This window comes from Chionomys nivalis, chromosome 13 (assembly GCF_950005125.1).
Source record: "Chionomys nivalis chromosome 13, mChiNiv1.1, whole genome shotgun sequence".
Taxonomy (NCBI): Eukaryota; Metazoa; Chordata; class Mammalia; order Rodentia; family Cricetidae; genus Chionomys; species Chionomys nivalis.
In genome coordinates, this window is record NC_080098.1 from 280,381 (window position 1) to 286,968 (window position 6,588).

Consider the following 6,588-nt stretch of genomic DNA (forward strand, 5'->3'; position numbering starts at 1 on the left):
AATCATGAATAATAGTCAAGCTTGTAGTCATGTTAGTTAGATTTTCTGGATATATATATATATATATATATATATATATCAGTTGGATAGACATTCTTCATATCTTTCAAAGACAACAGAATATGGCATTTAAAATATTTTAATAACTTAGGGCTTTTCATGACAATGAGACACGTCTGCTCCTGACAGCACCAATCTACTTCAAGAGGAAGATGGGCATCGAAGAGGCTCCTTATGGAGTTTGATAGCCATTTGGGCAAGAAACTGCTCTTGCCTGGACTGTTGCATAAACTGGACACAGGGAACCCTCAGAGAGAGGACTACTGAACTTGCCTAAAGGTGAGATGGTCTTTCGGGGTTCCTGACTCATGAAAGAGTCTGTGAGACATTCTGCAGGACACAGCAGAAAGTGACTGAACTGTCTTTGGAATTTCCTGCTTCATGAAAATGTCTGCTGGATACTATGGGCCTGTAGGCCGAAGATGGATGCCCCAACAGTACAAAAGAACTTTGGGTGACTGTCCAGGCAGTGAGATGTCTCTGTCATTTCTAGAGTTTTGGATCTCTTGTTTGCTTAGGTAATATTATATCCTTCTGGAGTCTTTGATGGAGTTGAAGAATGGATAGATAGTTATAGTTTTCCTTAGTTATGATAAAATAGATATAAATATTATAACTGTAATTCTTGCTTGATAACTGTTTTGCTATGTGTAATCTTACTATGTTAAAGTGAAAGCCTTTCTTTTTTGTTTAAACAGAAAAAGGGGAAATGATGGAGGTGGTTCTTGTATTTTATCTGTTGCTTTCATTGGTTAACTAATAAAGAAAACTGCCTTAGCCCATTTGATAGGCCAAACCTTAGGTGGGTGGAGTAAACAGAAGAAAATGCTGGGAGAAAGAAGCCAAGTCAGGGAGTCGCCAGGATTCTCCCACTCCAGACAGACGCAGGTTAAGATTCTCCCTGGTAAGCCAGCTCATGGTACTACACAGAATATTAGAAATGGGTTAATCTAGATATGAGAGCTAGCCAGTAAGAGGCTGGAGCTAATGGGCCAAGCAGTGTTTAAAAGAATACAGTTTCCGTGTAATTATTTTGGGTAAAGCCATGCGGGCGGCCGGGTGTTGGGGACGCAGCACCACTGCTCTTATTTCAACACTCAGGGGTTGGTAGATCTTGAGCTTAGGGATGAGCTGGTTTTGTGCTCAGTTGGTCAAGGGTAGAGTGTGTTTCTTTGGCTCTTGTTTTAGGGTCAAAGTGTGTTCTGTCACTGGCCTTTTAGAGTCCTTTAAGTCTGGTTTCAGTGTCAGGTGTTTCTTTCATTGGCTCTGGATTCAGAAACAAAGTGTATTTCCTTGTTTTGATTTTAGAGTCAGGATGTATTTCTTTGTCTCCAGTTTCAGAGTCAAAATTATGTATTTCACTGGCTCTGATTTCAGAGTCAGGATATGTTTCTTTGACTGGCCCATTTACCCTACACACAGGACTTCATAAATTCCTAAGTTCATTTTACCATGAGTTTGTAAGTACAAACAGTATAAAAATGACATCATAATGCTTGAAAAAAATTGTTAACACTGTCAAATTTATTTCTACAGAAGAAATAGCCCTGTGTTGTAGGCAGAAGATCCTTGTTCATTCCTGGCTGCCTAGACCTAAAATAATCACACAGAAACTATATTAATTAAAACACTGCTGGGCCTATTAGCTTAGTTTTTTTTGTTGTTGTTGTTTTTTGTTTTTTGTTTTTTGAGACAGGGTTTCTCTGTGGCTTTGGAGCCTGTCCTGGAACTAGCTCTTGTAGACCAAGCTGGCCTCGAACTCACAGAGATCCACCTGCCTCTGCCTCTGCCTCCCGAGTGCTGGGATTAAAGGTGTGCACCACCACCGTCCAGCCAGCTTAGAGTTCTTATTAACTAACTCTGACATGTTAAATTAACCCATTCCTATTATTTTGTATTTTACCACAAGACTTGTGATTTACCAGTAAGATTCCAGGGCATCTGTCTCCTTCAGCAGATACATGGAGTCTGACTCCACTTTCTTTTTTCCTCTATCTCTGCTTGGAATTCCTGCCTTGCTCTATTCTGCCATGCCATAGACCCGAAGCAGCTTTTTTTTTTTTATTAAACAAAGGCAACAAAATACATTCACAGCATACAGAGGGGAATACCAAATCACTTGTAGCTGATTATAAATGTTTTGGCTAAAGATCTGACCAAATACTTTATAATAAGAAGTCCTCTTTTTTATTTCAGGTAGTCAATGTCTATTGTAATATGCAAAGATTTTAAAAGATTGTTGCACACAAAAATTTTACTCATATATAAAGCACAAAATTTTACCGCACTGAATACATTTATAGGGTTTCTCTGCAGTATGATTTTTTCTCATGATTTAGATTATTCATACATGCAAATGCTTTACCACACTGATTACATTCATAGAGTTTATTCCCAGTGTGTGATCTTTTATGCATTTGAAGAGTACTGTGAAGTACAAAGGCTTTACTACACTCATTACATTCATAGGGTTTCTCTCCAGTATGTGTTAGTTCATGTCTTTGAAGATGACTATGATAAACAAAGCCTTTACCACACTAATTACATACACAATGCTTCTCTCCAATATGGGTTCTTTTATGCTTTCTGAGGTTACTATGACATGCAAAGGCTTTACCACACTGGTTACATTCATAGGGTTTCTCTCCAGTATGGGTTCTTTCATGCTGTTGAAGATCACTGTGATGTGCAATGGCTTTACCACACTGATTACATTCATAGGGCCTCTCTCCAGTATGGCTTCCTTCATGACTTTGTAGATGACTGTGACGTGCAAAGGCTTTACCACACTGGTTGCATTCATAGGGTTTCTCTCCAGTATGGCTTCTTTCATGTGTTTGAAGAGTACTGTGATGTGCAAAGGTTTTAAAACATTGATTACATTTATAGAGTTTTTCTCCAGTATGGGTTCTTTTATGCTTTTGGAAGTTACTGTGACATGCAAAGGCTTTACCACACTGGTTACATTCATAGGGTTTCTCTCCAGTATGGGTTCTTTCATGACTTTGTAGATGACTGTGACGTGCAAAGGCTTTACCACACTGGTTGCATTCATAGGGTTTCTCTCCAGTATGGCTTCTTTCATGTGTTTGAAGAGTACTGTGATGTGCAAAGGTTTTAAAACATTGATTACATTTATAGAGTTTTTCTCCAGTATGGGTTCTTTTATGCTTTCGGAAGTTACTGTGACATGCAAAGGCTTTACCACACTGGTTACATTCATAGGGTTTCTCTCCAGTATGGGTTCTTTCATGACTTTGTAGATGACTGTGACGTGCAAAGGCTTTACCACATTGATTACATTCATAGGGCCTCTCTCCAGTATGGCTTCTTTCATGACTTTGTAGATTACTGTGACGTGCAAAGGCTTTACCACACTGGTTACATTCATAGGGTTTCTCCCCAGTATGGGTTCTTTCATGCCTTTGAAGATCACTGTGACATGCAAAGGCTTTACCACACTGATTACATTCATAGGGTTTTTCTCCAGTATGGGTTCTTTTATGCTTTCGGAGATAATTGTGACATGCAAAGGCTTTACCACACTGATTACATTCATAGGGTTTCTCTCCAGGATGGGTTCTTTCATGCTTTTGGAGATAATTGTGACATGCAAAGGCTTTACCACACTGATTACATTCATAGGGTTTCTCTCCAGTATGGGTTCTTTCATGCCTTTGTAGATGACTGTGACATGCAAAGGCTTTACCACACTGGTTACATTCATACGGTTTCTCTCCAGTATAGCTTCTTTGATGCCTTTGAAGATGACTGTGACATGTAAAAGCTTTACCACAATGATTACATTCATAGGGTTTCTCTCCAGTATGGGTTCTTTTATGCTTTCGGAGGTTACTGTGACATGCAAAGGCTTTACCACAATGATTACATTCATAGGGTTTCTCTCCAGTATGGGTTCTTTCATGACTTTGTAGATGACTGTGACGTGCAAAGGCTTTACCACACTGGTTACATTCATATGGTTTCTCTCCAGTATGAGTTCTTTCATGCTTTTGGAGATAATTGTGACATGCAAAGGCTTTACCACATTGATTACATTCATAGGGTTTCTCTCCAGTATGTGTTCTTTCATGCCTTTGTAGATGACTGTGACATGCAAAGGCTTTACCACACTGGTTACATTCATAGGGTTTCTCTCCAGTATGGCTTCTTTCATGTGTTTGAAGAGTACTGTGATGTGCAAAGGTTTTAAAACATTGATTACATTTATAGAGTTTTTCTCCAGTATGGGTTCTTTTATGCTTTCGGAGGTTACTGTGACATGCAAAGGCTTTACCGCACTGGTTACACTCGTAGGGTTTCTCTCCAGTATGGGTTCTTTCATGCCCTTGAAGATCACTGTGACATGCAAAGGCTTTACCACACTTATAACATTCATAGTGTTTCTTTCCAGTGTATGTCTTTTTATGCATTTGAAGATGACTGTGATGTGAAAAGGCTTTACCACACTCATTTCCTTCATAGGGTTTTAATCTAGTATGTGTTTTTTCATGCATGTGAAGATGACTGTCACATGTAATGGCTTTAATACATTGAGTATATACAGAAGTTTTCTCTCTAGTTTGACTTTTTTCATGCCTACAATGATAATGGTACATGTGAAAGCATTACTACATTTAATACATTGTTGAATTTTTTATCTGTATTAATTAATTTTACAATTTAGTCCTATTTTAAAGAGGAATTATATGTTAACTTTTTTGTTGTTTTTGTTTGTTTGTTTGTTTGTTTGAGACAGGGTTTCTCTGTGGTTTTGGAGCCTGTCTATGTTAACGTTTTATTACCATGTTTACAATTTTGTTTTTCCCCTTTATTAAGGCTTGCTTTTCATCTTTGATGATACATGATTCACATTTACAGAATCTTTTTTCTATATGAGAATTTTCATGTATTTGAAGAGAACTGAAAAAACTCAGAGCTTTACCACTCTTATTGCATTCATAACGTTTCCTATACTGTTAGTGATACTACATTTGCTAAGTGAACTAGGACAAACAGAAATATTTATACAGTCCTAGTACTCATGGTGCTTTTCTGAAGTGTGAGATTGTTGATATATTAACAATGAGGCTATAAAACCAATTACTTGTATACTTTTACATCAAATTCTACAAGTATACTCAACATGGAGACTGCTACATATCTTCTGTTTGTTCTGAGAGAGAGGTATGCTGTATCTTTTCACATCCCTATGCTCATGTGGCTTGTATCCATAGTAACATATGATATACCTAGTAAAGGACGAATAACAGATACAAGATTTCCACATTGAGTTCACACTTTATGTCCTCATAGACTTGTGGCATCTGGATTAAGGCCTCTCCACAACAGCTGCCCCTTGATTCATGACTGCCCCCTCACTAAACTTAACACAGTCACAAGTATATGGTTTAAACTACCTTTTCTATGGACTAGTAGTGTAATAAAGAGTTTTAGAGATATACTTATCTTTTCAACATGTATATCTTTTATAATATGAATAATATGAAATAAACAGAGAGACAATTTTACAGTATAGTTCTCATTGTATTATGATTCAAATGGTAATATAAGTTAAGGCATTGTTTCCTTGACTTCTTTCTTAAAAAAATGACTTGCAAATGCAGTTTACTTATCTGAAATTAAGGTATATAATTTTGTGAGAATTTAATAATTATCAATGCATGTTATTATTTACACTGCTGCTTTTGTTTAAAACATATAGGATGCATTACAATTCTTCAGAGGTATATTTGTATATTTATAAATTAAAATTACCTTTCATGTCTTCTAGAACTTTGACAATGTTCTTCAACATTATGGTCTTCCCAACTGTATCCTAAAATATAGTGCCAGACATTATATATTAAAAATTGTAAAAAAATTTAGCTACCATTTGTAGCAAACCTTACAACCATGCCTGATTTATTTACCCCATTCTTCTTTCTCAATCATATTACAAAAGAGCACCATTAACCAATGAACAGTTGTCTCCTTATTTGAAACATGAAAGATAATTCAGCCTTACCTATAGTAGTGAGGTTTCTGTAGGTCTCCACCATCACATCTTTGTAGAGATTCTTCTGGGAAGGATCCAGAAAAATCCATTCTTCCCAAGTGAAGTTGACATGCACATCATCATAGGTCACTGTATTCTAAAATATCCCATACATGTGTACAACCAAAAGCATGATTTTCACAACACTGTAAATGTATACTTCTTTGACAGTATAGTCATATAATTCTGGTGCTCCCCATACTTATTCCATGACAGAGACATCATAATTTAATCACCAAGTCACTTTAGAAGCAAAATGAATAGGAGGCTCACCTCTGTCATTTCTGAACCCTTTGAAGAGAAATGCCTAATAACCAACAATGAAAGATATGTAAACAGATCAAGAGTACAGAGTACAGATAAGAGAAACTGTATGAAAGATTAATTCCTAACTACAAAAAAAGAAAAATAAGATGAAAAAGCCAGATGTACTGAATCATACCTCCAATCCTTGTACTCAGAAGGAAGAG

General features: G+C 36.8%; 2 pseudogenes; both read right to left on the reverse strand.

The window, feature by feature from the left end:
• Window positions 1-2,404: 2,404 nt before the first annotated feature.
• On the reverse strand, window positions 2,405-3,481 carry LOC130886073 (zinc finger protein 844-like; annotated as a pseudogene).
• Window positions 3,482-3,565: 84 nt separating this feature from the next.
• On the reverse strand, window positions 3,566-5,878 carry LOC130886029 (zinc finger protein 844-like; annotated as a pseudogene).
• Window positions 5,879-6,588: the final 710 nt, after the last annotated feature.